The sequence below is a fragment of the Lagopus muta genome, chromosome 3, assembly GCF_023343835.1.
Source record: "Lagopus muta isolate bLagMut1 chromosome 3, bLagMut1 primary, whole genome shotgun sequence".
In the NCBI taxonomy this organism is placed as follows: Eukaryota; Metazoa; Chordata; class Aves; order Galliformes; family Phasianidae; genus Lagopus; species Lagopus muta.
This window is the reverse complement of record NC_064435.1, coordinates 73,964,674-73,979,548: the sequence shown is the minus strand read 5'-3', so window position 1 is coordinate 73,979,548 and position 14,875 is coordinate 73,964,674.

Below are 14,875 nucleotides of genomic sequence, written 5' to 3'. Positions count from 1 at the left end.
AGTAAGGCTTTGAACAACTCGTTGATACCAGTTTCTGAGATTTCTGATTGCCTGGTATGCCACAAACTTGATACACAATGTTTTCTCCAGCAAAAAAGTGAATTGCCTTCACCTGTGCTCCTCTGGCTGACTCATTGCTCACCTCAGGTGATCAATCAGAGGTTCAGGCCGTGACTCAGCAGTTCCCATACACATACCTTCTTAAAGCAAGTCAGATCAATGTATTACCATTCTTAACAAACCAGTATTTATTTTTGGTCATCATTTCTTATAGCTTCAGCTCTTCCTGTGAAGATGCATTCAGTTTGATTTCCTTGGGAGCCACATACAAGCCTGCACTTTCTTTCCCCTAAATTTTTTCAATTAGTTCCAAGGAAAAGCTAAACTTCAGCAGCCATTAAATCAGCAAAGGTGAAGGACAGGTTGAACACATCAAGCCTTTTATTCCCAGTTCTCTGGGACTATGATTTTGCCAGCAGCCAAAGACTTCGTCAGCCAAGAGAGACCACCACCTAACACCTACAACCTGTTTGCACTTACTGACCGAAATGCACAGTCTTGCAGCCACATCTTCCACTGCTGTAGATTCCCAGAGCCTTGCTATCGCTACCTGTCCTCAAGATGAATGCTTAGCACAATATTTTAATTTGCCATTATCAAGCACATCTTGAGATTCTGGATGTGCACAAGTTTAGTAAATGCCCATGGGTTTATTATTTCTCAAAGTTCCATAAATCACCTGTAAAAAGGGGGGCCCAAAGAGGAGCCATGGTATTTATGAACACCTTGAAATGGTTGTTGATCATCATTGAAATATTGACAACTACTTATGATATAGCTAAAATAAATTCGGTATGTGCATACATACATAAAATCTATAACTTTATCTTCTTGTTGTTTTCTTTCAGTAAGAAAACTACTGAAGACAGAATAATGTGTAGTCCAAATCCAGAAGACAATAATGCATATCAAGCACCTTCAAGATCATACAGGTTGGAGTTATTCACTTCATTTAGTCACCTAACACCTAAAAAATGATGGAAAATTTCTGGTCACTGAAAAGACAGTCTCTTCCAGAAAGCAATTCTAATGCTACATCACTGTCTGGAAGAAGCCTCTCTCCTAACCATGTGTAGGGATGCCTCAAGGAGGCAAGGTGTATGGGTATCTTGTTTGACTCAGGATTTTCTGCTTGACTCTTTTAGCATACTCCTTGATAATTCATGTTAAAATCCCAGGTTCATAAAGTAGCTGCCTTACCAGAAAAATGTGTGCAGAATATGAAATTATCACTAGGCAAGAATTTATATGCTTATGACAAAGATTATTCTCCTTTTTAATTAAATTAGGCATAATGCCGATTGTTCCTTCATCATTTGCTCAGATTGCTTCCCACAGTTTTCTAACTTAAGCAGATGTTTTTTCAGTGATTGATTTTATACCTTCCTTTATCCCATTTATGTTTTCTACCATTTTTTTTTGCACAACCATTATGTTACTTCTTTTTTCTTTGAGTGTACATTGTGATATATCAAGGGAAACATGCTGGAAAATACATAGAGCTAGGATTTTCCATCGAAGATCAAAATTCTTATTATTTTGTGTCAAAAGAAGAGATATTATTAGAGATTAAATCTTTCTGATATCAAGAATTCTTAAGAAAAAAGATGTTTCTTGGTATAAAGCTAGAATTTTCATTTAGGGTCCATGAATATTTCCTTTTGCATATATAAACATGGGTCCCCACTACTGTAAATTGTTGGAAAAAGGAAAAGACTTTTTCTTTGAATGAAATCATAGAATAACCAGGTTAGAAAAGACTTTCAAAATCTTCCAGTCCAACTGTCCACCTACTACCAATATTTATTTCCCACTGAACTATGTTCCTTAGTACCATACCTAAAAGTTTTCTATGGTTCCAGGGACAGTGACCGAATCATCTCCCTGGGCAGCTAATTCCAGCACCTAACCACTCTTTTGGAGAATAGTTTTTCCTAATATCCAACCTGAACCTCTCTTTGTGCAACTTGAAGCCATTGCCTCTCATCCTATCACTAGTTATGGGAGAGAAGAGGCCGACCCTCAACTCAACACAACCTCTTTTTAGGTTGCTGTAGAGAGTGATAAGATCTACCCCAAGCATTCTCTTCTCCAGACTAAACAATCCCAGTTCCCTCAACTGCTCCTCGTAAGAAGCATGCTCCAGATTCCATACCAGTTATGTTCCCCTTCTCTGGACATGCTCCAGGGCCTCTGTGACTTTCTTGCAGTGACAGGCCCAAAACTGAACACAGTACATGAGATGTGATCTCACTAGAGCTGAGTACAGGTGGATGATCACTTCCCCTCTCCTGCATGCAACACTATTTCTGATACAAGCCAGGATTCCATTGGTTTTCTTAGCTATCTATGCACACTGCTGGCTCATGTTTAGATGGGTATCAAGCAACATCTCCAGGTCCATTTCTTCCACACAGTCTTCTAGACACCCAGCTCTTGAACGATACCTGAGGTTGTTGTGGCCAAAGTGCAGGACCTGGCACTTTATCTTTTTGAACTGCTTCCCATTAACCTCAGCCCAGAAATCAACCTTTCCAGATCCCTCTGAAGGGCCTTCCCTGGCAGATCAATGCTTTGTCACAACTTGGTGCCATCTGCAAACCTACCAAAGGTGCACTCAATCCCCTCATCAAGGACATCAATCAAGCTGTTAAACAGGACAGACCCCAGTACCAACCCCCATGAATGACTACTTGTGGCCAGTCACCAGCTGGATTTATAATCTAAACTATATATCTGGGTCTGGTCCTCCAGATTCGTCCAAATTGTGGGTTGCCAGCTTTTCTTGGAGAATACTGTGGGAAACAGTGTCAAAGGCCTTGCAGAAGTCTAAGTAGACTACATCAACAGTTTTTCCCTCATCCACCAGGCAGGTCACTTGATCACAGAAGGAGATCAGATTGGCCAAGCAGGACCTGGCTTTCATGAGCCCATGCTGGCTGGATTTGATCCCCTCACTGTCCCATACATGCTGTGTAATCTCACTCAAGACAGTATGTTCCATATGCTTTCTGAGGTCAGGCTGACAGGCCTGTAGTTTCCTGAATCCTCTTTACAATGCTTCTTGTAAACAGAAGTCACACTGGCAAGCCTCCAATCCTCTAGGACCTTTCTGGTTGACCAGGACCACTGAAAGATGATGGAAAGTATCGTGGCAATCACTACTGTCAGCTCCCTCAATACCGTTGGATAGATTCTACTCGGTCCCATGGACTTGTGACAGTCCAATTGGAATAGTAGGTCTCTAGAGGTCTCAACCTTAATCGTATTATGCTCCTCATTCCAGACTTCCAGATCAGGAGGTGGAATACCCTGAGAATAATTGGTCTGACTTTTAAAAACAGAGGTAAAGAAAGCATTGAGAACCTCAGCCTTTTCCTTATCTTCAGTGGTCATGCTCCCTGCCGCATCCATTAAAGTTTAGAGATTCTCCTTAGCCCTCCTCTTACTGTTGATATATTTGTAAAAAGCTTTTAGTTCTTTTTTACTGCAGTAGCCAGGTTGAGTTCAAGATTGGATTTTTCCTTTCTGATTTTCTCTCTGCATATCCTAACAACTTCTGCATACTCTCCCAAAGTTGCTTTTTCCTTCTATCACAGTAGGTAGACTTTCTCTCCTGGATTCTCAGAACAAGTTCCCTGTTCCTTCATGCCAATTTTCTCTGCCAGCTCATCTTACAGAGGGGACAGTGTGCTCTTGTGCCTCTATAACTTCCTTTTTGAGGAATGTCCAGCCTTCCTGGGATACCTTTACCTTTCAGGACTGACTCTCAAGGGATTCTCCTACAAATGCCCTGAGTTCGAAGTCCTCCCTCCAGAAATCCAAGGGAGCAGTTTTTCTGACTCCCTTCCAGACTTCATCATTAATAGAAAATTCTACCATTTTGTGATTGCTCTACACTGGACAGTTCCCAGCCTCTCCACCTCCCACCAGTTCTTTTCTGTGAACAGCAGGTATAGCAGGGCACATCACCTAGTAGGCTCTCTTACCATCTGCATCAGGAAGTCAATTTCCATGCACTGTAGAAACCTCCTAGGTTGTTTCTTCTACACTGTATTATATTTCCAGTATGTATCAGAGAATTTGAAGTCTCCCATGAGAACAAGGGCTGCAGACTGCACAACTTCTGCCATCTGCTTGTAGAACATGTTGTCTGTCTCTTCATCTTGGTTAAGCGATCTATAATACATTCAAACAGATACATATGCTCTTGCTCAATATATATCTTCTCACATAGCAAAGTCAACGAATAAAAGTCAAGAGACTAATGATAATTATTATTTAATTCATATATTTTGATACCTGATATTCAGTATTTATTTTTATTATTGCACTGCAAAATGCTCAAATATTATTTTATCAGTAAAAGGATATATCTTACACCTTATTTAATTAGAAAATTAAAACAAGCTGCAAGTTAGACAATTAATTCTTTCTAGAACAAATCATTATTTTTGCAAGTTTCCAGCTAATTTATATAATATAACAACAGATGTATTTTACAGTGAAATCAATTTACTTATAAGAATAAGAACAAAAAAAAAAAAAACAACGAAACAAATCTACCTCTGATTTGTTACTTGAGCACATATACTAGACAAAGACTGCAAAGACTTTAATTTAACCACATATATTTAGGCTTACTATCATGTATAAAGTTACATTAACATATTGTGGCTACTGCTTTAAGGTCTCAAAATGAAAGGGACTAATAGGCAAGGTTGTCAATCAAATCCCAACACCACTGTGAAAATCAATGAGAACATGGTAGCTAGCAATCTCATCTGTTAATCAGAAAGTCAAAAAGTCTTACTGAGTACCCAACTGAAATATAGGATGTGAGCAGAACTGAAACTAGCTTAATGAGCTCAATGTTCTTGGGTATATTTATAGATACCTTTCTTAGCATTTGCTACAGAGTTAATTTGTAATGGTAAAATCTCTCGTTTGGTTGCCTGGTAAGTATTCACAAAGATAAGAGATGAATGCATCATTTATTTATTTATTTATTCATTTTATTTATTTATTTATTTATTTATTTATTTATTTATTTATGACAACCCTAAAAATGGTAGTTGAGTTTAGAAATATAGTTCAGTTACACACATATGTATGTATGTATATACAATTTATTTAGGTGACTTCAGAAAAGAGAAGCAATTCTTATCTGCAGAATATATATGATTGTAGAGTCATTTTACATCATCATAACAAAGGGGAATCAATCCAGGACAGAATACTAAGCCTAAACATATCTACAACATTCTCTCATTATCATACTCACTGTTACCCAAACTCTCATCAGTGGCATCAGAATAAGTTAGAATGAGCAACAGTACAAACATCATTACCTTCGGCAAGGACATTAAATAATCTCTAACTATAGATAATGTTCAGGTTTCCTAAATAATCAGAATATACTGAAATACATATTTTCTAAATTAAATCTCTTTAAAGTCTACACATATTACCACTCCCATCTAGAAAGAAGATATTCGAAGAAGAATCTGAATCAAAGAAGAATCTGAACTTGTAACTTAAAATATTTACCCCTTACGAAGACAACGTTTAATCATTGTACCCCTCTGTCATCTTTGGAAGCTTATCACACACCAATGTATTTGAAAATGCTCTCTTCACACAGATTCACTACTCACTAAGTACTACAGTAAATATATAAAGGAGTTATTGTAATCATTTAACTTCTGGATTAAAAAAGCAATTTGAGGATTGGTTTATATAGAAAACAACTTCTAATCTGGCAAGTGAAGTAGGAAATAGAATACTCGCATCTCACTCCTCTTTAAGCTACTCTTCAAAACCTGTGTTTTTTAGTGAAGGTCATGCTTGGGTATGGTAACACCATAAAATCTAGCAAAAATTCTTATTTCAAGTATGTGAATTGAAGCTGATTTAGGAAATTTTTTCTTGTACATCTCTAACATGGATTGTCTATGTTTATTCAGCAGGTGTAATAAAAAAGCACCTATCCTTTTCCTGCTCAGTCTAGACCTATATTAAAAGTTGAACTGTGAAGGGTACTATCTCCATGTCAAATACTTCATGATGTTCCCTGCAGAAACTTTAATTGTGGAAATGGATGTTTCTGAGTTTCTAATAAAAACAAAAATTAATGACTTTTTTTGTTAGCTAAGCTATTGTTTTATGCGTTCATTAGATGTAATCTTTCTGAAAAGGTTCATATATACATATATATGCATACATATATATATATGTATGTATATATATGAAGCATGTGGCATTTATATTAAGAATTCTATTTTCTCCCTTCATCTATAAATAGGTCAGTTCCTTTCCTGGAACCTAAACTTTATGGCCTCATAATCTTAACAAGCAAATGATTCATATTCAAGCCTTAGAGGCTAGATTTCTTTCTCAGTTTCTTTGCTTTTATGAGACAATACTTTCTACAAATCTCAGTGTAAAATCAGGGTTAGCTAGAGCGATTGCCAGTATCTTCTGACCAAAAAATAATTTTTACATGTGTAGTTATTCACTTATATCTTGTTTCCTTCTATAAACGGACACATAAAAATAACAAAGCAATTTTTATAGCTAGAGGTTTCCTACCCATTTCCTGAAAAACACAGGCTTAGTTTAGAGAGGCCTACATACAATCAGAACATTTTTGAAATGAAATAGATTCATTCTTTCTTTTACACGATGTGCATTCATTTATACAATAATTCCTCAACCAGTATTTTGACATTTTCTCAGACTACGAGTGGCTTTGCTGTCTGTTGTAGTCAGTAAAAAATCAGTAATAACAAAAGTCTAGTTAGATGCTTTATAATACGTATGCTTAGTCCTTTTTCAAAACACTATATAGTTAAACAGTTTGAGGTCAACGAAAAATTCACTAGCTTCATAGTAATTTGTTCTCTTTAAGATAATCAACAGACACAAACCCCTGGAAAATGAGCAAGTGGATTCATGCTTTGCCCTATCATCTATAAAGCCAGAACAAAGAATGTGAACAAGAGCAAAACCCTTCAGACAATTAAGTTTGAATATTTGAACCTTTTTTTTTTTTTTTTTTTTACCTACTTGATTCTGCTTATCCTCATAACGTAGCTAACATTCTAATATGGTAATACATGTCTTTGGTTTGTATCAATCAATCTTTGGATTTAAAAAAAAAAATCTTTTTTTTTTTATGCTGTTCTTAAAATACAGATGTGTGTACGGTACCCCTCAACCTTTATAATGGGTGATTTTTTAAAGAACAATTTTATGAATCACTTAACTTGTGTTAATTACTACTAATTAAACATTATTACTTAATGTATCATGGCACGTTAATTTATTGTGGAATACAGACCTTGCTATGCAGTTAATCAGAGTCAGCATTTGCATAGACAAGGTACAGTTATTACTGACAGGAAGGGAGGGACCAGCTTTGTGTTCCCAGACTCCCAGGGGAGTTCAAGATTGGGTTAGTACTTGCCACTGCATTCCTTTCTTCTTTGCTTTCTTCTAGATTTAAACTGACACTTCCACTCTTCTGTTCATCATTCTTAGTTAAGTATATTTATCTTTTCTTCACCTTACACTTCATCTTGCAGAAATTTGAGATGTTAACTAACACTGTAATCTTTCTGCCTTGATTTGAGTACTGTTACCTTCTTGGGTGCTTTATATCACAGCTGTGCTCTCCAAGGCAAGCAAAGGAAGGGCAATCTGTGTAGTTTACCTGCCATTCAGTCCGGAAACACTGCATTAGCAGACAATCCCAAAAGTAACATCCCCTTAGTCAATCAATACGGTAGCAATACTTCAGAAGGTCTCTGCTTTTCCCAAAAAATTCTCCTAGGATCCTGTGTTGCCCTGATTAGTTTCCTGCCTTTGGCAGAAAGGCCCGTTAGAACTTGGATGTATTTGTGTCCAGTCTCCACAAACGTCTCTCAAGTTTGCTGGGGATAATGTTTTTATCCCAGTTTGTTACTGCTCAGCTAACAATCTTCAAGCCTGCCTGCCTATGTTTTAAATCACACAGGATGCAACTCTTTGGTTTTGTTTTTTTTTTTCCTTTTTTTTTTTTTCTGACATCAAAAAGAGACATTTCTAGGCATAATTCTAGCAGGAACTACCTTTAGCTATGCCATTCAGCTATACTCAAGAATATGATTTTTATTCCAGTGCCCGCACCTATTTTGGTTCTGTATTTACCATTGCTAATAGCTATACACCCTACTTTTTTTGTAAAACAATTTGAGTTTTGTCTTTATGCTTCTGTGTTATGTAAATAATTGCACATAGTCTCTTTAGCTTTCAGATTGAATATAAACTATTTCCCCAACCTTGAATTCAATAAATGTCTTCAGAGCTTTTATGAAGACATATTGCATAGATGTTAACTGCAAAGAAAAAATATTTAAAATATGTCTTGAGAAAGGAGACAAGTGCTCTTTTCTTAAAACACCTCTTTCAAAGATATTTATTTTAAATATCTGATGAAATGTACAGTTTAGGCTTGAAAGGAATGAAACTGTCTCTTCCTCTACACTTTACTTATGAAAGTATTTACTTTTTCTCTTGTTGACTTCTTTTTAAGCAACATTATACCTTCCCTCAGGAATACTCAAAAGAATCAAGAGCTTGAGAACATTCACATTTGTAATAGCACTTTTTCTTGCATGGATGTTCTGATAATGAAGTCTCCAAGGAGAATTATGCCAACTGGTCTAGCTGCTTCATTCTTAAGCAGTTGACAAATTAAGTGTGCAGCATCCCCACATGATGACAGTTCTTGAACCAGTTAAGTCAGCTCTTTGCCTCATTGTAATAAAGGTACTAAGAAGCTAAGAGTAGCTTTGATACCCTTTTTTTCTTCTGATCATTCTTCAAGGGCTAATTCTGCAGCACCCATGCTCTGTCCCCTTCAAGTCTCAGTCTGGTGTTAATATTGATCTATTGCTAAATCTTTGTCACTGATGATTCATCCAGATAATTTCAATCTTCTGCTAATCAAATGACCATTAGTGTAAAGTGCCAGGCACTTTCATGATGGATGAAAGTGATTTGTAAGTGGGAAGTAAGGAATTGTTAGCACATGAGTATCCGCAAGTATTAACTTACATACTGTCAAGGTCACTACAAGTAGACAGATTCAGTGCTTAAGTGACAGTAAAAAAGAGCACAAGGTTATCCAAAACAATTCAAATACACAGACTTAGAGAAAACTCATTTTTCCTGCAGCACTATCATGAGTGTAAATATGGAGCAAGGGCAGTTTTCCTGGCAAGGGATGGTGAGCCAGAAGCCAGGCAGCAGCCTCTCTGACCAGGAGCCAGGAAATTAAGTCAGTAAGCCAGAGCCAGAATGATGTCTGATGACAGTAACTAAGGGCATCCAGGAGCCCAGCAATCACCCAGTGACAACGTTAAATCAGAAAGTGAAGTTGACACATTGGAATGAATGTTAGGGCCATGAAGGTAGGAGATAAGGCCCAGGTGCAGCACCAGCAGATTCACAGACCCTCACAGCCAGGGATCAATTATGGAAAACTTGGTTGTTACGCAGTTTTTCAAGCAAGGGTGAGGAGAGGTGCTGATGAGGCCTCTTCCAGTTTTTCCTTCACAACATCTTTTCTCAGTGAAGTTGTTTTCTAAAACCAGCTAAACTTTCAGAAATGAGTTTCCATTCGAATGGGATAGGATAGACAAGTTAGTTGGAAGGGACCTAAAAAGATAATCTAGTCTAATTGCCTGACCTCTTCAGGTCTAACCAAAAGCTAAAGCATGAAACATTGAGGTCATTGTCCAAATGCCTCTTGAACACTGACAGGCATGGAGCAGGAATCACTTCTCCGGAAGCCTGCTTCAGTTTTTTTGACCACCCTCAAAAAGAAAAGGAGCTTTTCCTAATGTCCAGTAAGATCATTCCAGATGTGTGCCATTAATGTCCTATCATCAGTGCTCAGGAGCAGAACCCAGTACCTCCTTCTGCTTCCCCTCCTCGTGGAGCTACAGGAAGGAATGAGGTCATCTCTTGGTTTCCTCTTCTCCAAATTGGGTAGTCCAGTGTCCTCAACCTCTCCTCACAGGCTGTGCCTTCCAATTAGTTACCAGCTTCATTGTTCTCCTCTTGATGCTTTCAAGGTTATTAATTTAGCATCTTTTTATTTTATATTGTGGAGATTAGAGCTGTATGGAATATTTAGGGTGAGGCCACAGCAACACTGCATATAATGGGAGTATCAGTTGTTTTCAATGTCTGGCTATGTTGTGTGTAATGTACCCCAAAATTCTGTTTGCCTTCTTGGCTGCCAGGGCACATTGCTGACTCACGGTGATGCGACCAGCATTCCCAAGTCCCTTTCTGCTGAGCGGCTCTCCAGCCACTAAACCTCAGTCTATTCCTGTGTCCAGCATTACTCCATCCTAAATGCAGAATCTGGCATTTGCCTTTGGTGAGCTTCATTCACTTGTTAATTATCCAGTGCTCCAATGGATATAGATCTCTCTGCAAGGCATTGCCCAGGGGGTCAACTACATCTTCCAGTTCAGTTTCATCAGTAAACTTGCTGAGGATGTGCTGCCCTCATGCATTCATGCATATAAAATAATTGATAGAAATATTAAACAGTACTAGCTCTAAAATTGAACCCAGTGACCAGTCTGCTGGTGAGTATCCAACGGTCAGATGCAGCTCTACTCGCTAAAAACTATCTGAGCTCTATTCTTGAGCCAGATCACCTAGTGAAGCACGAATCTGTTCATCTCACATTTGGACAGTTCATCCAGAAGAGTGCCATGAGGGACAATAACAAAGACCTTACAGAAATCTAGAAAAATGCATCTGCCAACTTCCCTTCATCCACACGGCAGGTGAGCATTTCATAGCAGGAGATCAAGTTACTAAGGTAAGCACAAGTACTTCCTCTTGATTTATTCATGTTTGTTATGTCTTACAGTAGTTTTACTCTTTAACTGACTTTCAGTATCCTCCAGGACAATATTGTTCGTAATGTTCACAATTATTCCAAGGTTTAGTCTAAATTTCCTGGGTCTTCTCTCATGCCCACTTTTGCCAACAGGCATAACAGCGGACCATTCCCAATCTTTGCTGAAATACAGAGACTAAAACTACATTACATTTCATGTCTTATTCCTTAACCATGGCAACAGAAAAAGCATTAGATATGTGCAAAACTTTAAAATGTGATGGTAAGCTCAATTTCATCTTTTGCTAGGTTTTCTGTGACAGGACATTTTATATTTAATTCTATTAGTAAGTTGAGGCAAATTGAAAGTACATGAATTTTATTTATTCTGACATGTTTTTCAAAGCTCAGTAAGTACATATTTGAAATTTTTTCCCCTTCAAAACATGATGCTATAATATTTGCTAAAGTTTCTGTGTGCTATTGGGTAGACAAAATTCTATAGCAGAGAATGAATGATGACAATATTTTCTTACCATCCCATGCAAGAGAGATAGCTATGAAAATTTAAATCATTAGTAACCATGGGTTTTGTGTTTTTTTTAACATTTTAAGTTTTTGGTTTATTTTTTTGAGTGTTTTGAGAAAAAGGGCAGCAACTATATCTCATCTAAGATTGGCATTAGGTGAAAAACAAAAAATTCACAAAAATTAAAACAAAGACTTGCAATTTTCCCACTGCAACAGGCCACAATTTTGTTGCTCAGAAAGAAAGTGCATTTTTCCTATTACACAGAAAGATTCCATTATGTGTCTTCTTTGATTTATGTGCATTTACATCACAACCTTTGTCTTTTAAACTAAAACTCCTTCACTGAAGGCACAAACTATTTGGAAGTCCATTATTTTCAGTCATATCTTAGTCCTGCTATAGTACCAGTTTTTAACCACTTTGGCAGATACACTGCAAAATCTTTATTAAGCCCATCTATTCAAATGTCTGTTTTCTCTTTCCCTTTATGAGAAGTCACTCTTTTAATAAAATAATTGTTGGGTTGAAGATGAACAAAAAAATGAATGAAAGCAAGTTTTTTGAATACATCACTTTTTTTTTTGTCCATGATTTTGCTTTTTTTTTTCCTGTTAAAAAAATCGAGCTGTTTACAAATGATGTGCAATCTAGTAAAACGTAATGAAAGGCAGGAAAATGAAATATATTTCCTTCTCTATTCTTTATTTAACTACTACTACAGTTATTCTATTTCAGTGGGGACCTACATGAATGAGGTGCAACAGAGATTAGCATAAATTTTGTGATTCGGTCTATTCATCTCACTTTTATTCTGTGCACCAGCATTATCTTCATTCTCGAAAATAATGAGAATACATGCTCCTATTAATACATATATAATGTTTAGAGTAGGTCTGAATTATTCATTTAAATTCTAAACTCATAAGCTTAGCTGAATTCCAATAAATAAGAAAACTAAAGAATATGAAATATTGAATGGAAAGAAATAAATATCATTAAAAAGTACATCAAAAACAAGAAAAAGATCAACTGGTAAAGAGCAAGCATCATAAGGATGACAGTAGAAATGCCACATATTCTCTGAACTCCAGAAATGTATGGTAGGAAAAAAAAAGATCTCTGAAATATCAAAACCTTGAATGAATGATATCCACTCTCAGCAATTTGAAAAACAGAGCTGCAGGAAAAAACTTTAAGCCGAGAAACCATCTACAGTCTTAATCTGTAAAGCCTGGAGAATAATGCAAAGCAGCGCTTTTGAGTGAACATCAAAACCTGATGCTTCAAGAGATTACATTGGGCACAACATTATAATCAACAAACTGAGAATATTTCCATAAAATTTTGCCAGGAACATCAAAGAATGTAAAAAAAAACACATATCATAAATCTGCACAAGGCAGTGTTTTCCTTTTTAATCGATGGCTTTGATAGCACTTGATGGCATTTGGTATGTAGTTCTGTGGCTATCACAGAAGTATTTCAAGATGAAGACAATTGGCAACACAATCAAAATCATTTAGTGGATTGAGGGAAAGTTGACTTGTGAAGACAGAAAAATCAACAGGCCTCTGCCCAATACAAGTAAAGTACCTTTACAGTCTTCTGTCACTTGAAGGAGCACAGAATAGCAGTAAAAGAGGGAACAGAGGGAATCTGTTAACAGAACACAGGAAATTGGGGATGAATACAGTTCTTCTGTGAAATTCAAGACAGTAGGCTGCCCAGTCAAGATGGAGGAGTGTCCCAAGAATTCCAAGAGCCACATTTTTGCACACAAGAAAGAACTGTTTCCCTGCTCAAGAGAAAAAATTAATTAAAGAAATATCTTTAGGGAAATCTGTGATTGCACAATACTGAGCGATAGGAAACATGCAGAAAAAAATGTCCACTACTCCATATTTAAGGACTGCTGGAATGCTGCAAACCACTGATGTCTTGTAACAGTGCTTGATTTTATCAAAACTGTGTTTTTCATTAAATGAATGGTCAAATAAGTAGATGATTTGTTTATAAATGTAGCACTGTAAGTAAAAAATTAGTGGTCAAATAGTCAAAAAGGTATGAGAGATATTCTGAATGTAATGCCTCCTGTTTATTTCAGTGGAAACTACAGAGCACAATAACTCTATAACTCTGTTTGGTGGAGGGAATGGTTAAATACAAAAATCTTTTTCAGCATAGATACCACCATTAGCTTTGGATTTTCATCAGTGATGAACAAAATCTTGTATGTTGTGCTTATAAAAATCTGAACCAGCCAAGGTGACCCATTTTTACTACTGCTGAAACACAGCACCTACCTCCTCACTGAGCTTACATACACTGTTCAATCTTCATGAATGTTCAGTAAGTGTTGATGAATATCAATGCATGCAATTTTTTCTGCATGATGGAACTGACATACCCTTCCTTCATATGCGCTTCTACTCTGAACACCATTTTGTCAGACTACTCCTCTGCTGCCATCCATTGCATGGCCACAAAATATAACAGAATATTAATGGGAACGTCCAACTTCTACTGTGATACCACCAACATCTGCTGGTGACATTGTGAGTCAACATAATAAGATAGGAGGCATTACTTTTAGAGTAGCCACCGTAAAATATTATCTACCCTATTGCAACGATGTCTCAGATATTCCACATCGCAAGATTTAGCTTCAGTTCATTTCTAATAGTAAAATTTTTGTTGATTCAAAGTTCATAAGAAGAAATAAATTATTATTTCTTGCTATTCTTCTTTCAGATAATTTTATAGAACTGCCTCAAGGCAAACATATTCCTTGCATTTTTAACTTTCAAGGAGGTGTGCAGATCTGAGCAAACACTTTGTGATCTCTCTCTGCTTAGATCACATCCTACCCTGAAGTCTACTAACTGCATTTATGATTAAGCATTGGCATTTTTAGCAGTTGCTACAAAATCAATTGATTTATCATCTCTCCAGGTCTAGACGATAGTGAACTAAGCCTCTTTCAATGTCTGAGTGATCTAAGCGTGGGATTAGTTAAACAACAAGTTGATATTGAAAAGGCATGCCCTAAGAGTGTGCTAGGATGAGAAAGAACAGCCAGATCATCATGAGTCAGAGGCATGCTTACTGAGGCTGTGGAAGAGCCAAGGTCAGGATAGAAAGAGAGAAATCCAGAGATTAGTTCCTGGGGCTGTTCCTTTCTTTACAGATTGCAGAAATACTTTATAGGTGTAGCTTTGGGGATTTAAATGCAGAAGACGTTTCACATTCTTTCTTTCTTTCTTTCTCTTTTTTTTTGTTCTGCCAAAATCTTTGTGAGCTTCACACTCAAATAAAAGCCTTAGCAGTACAGAATGGATTAATACAGGATTACAAGAGGAAGATTATACTTTTGGATC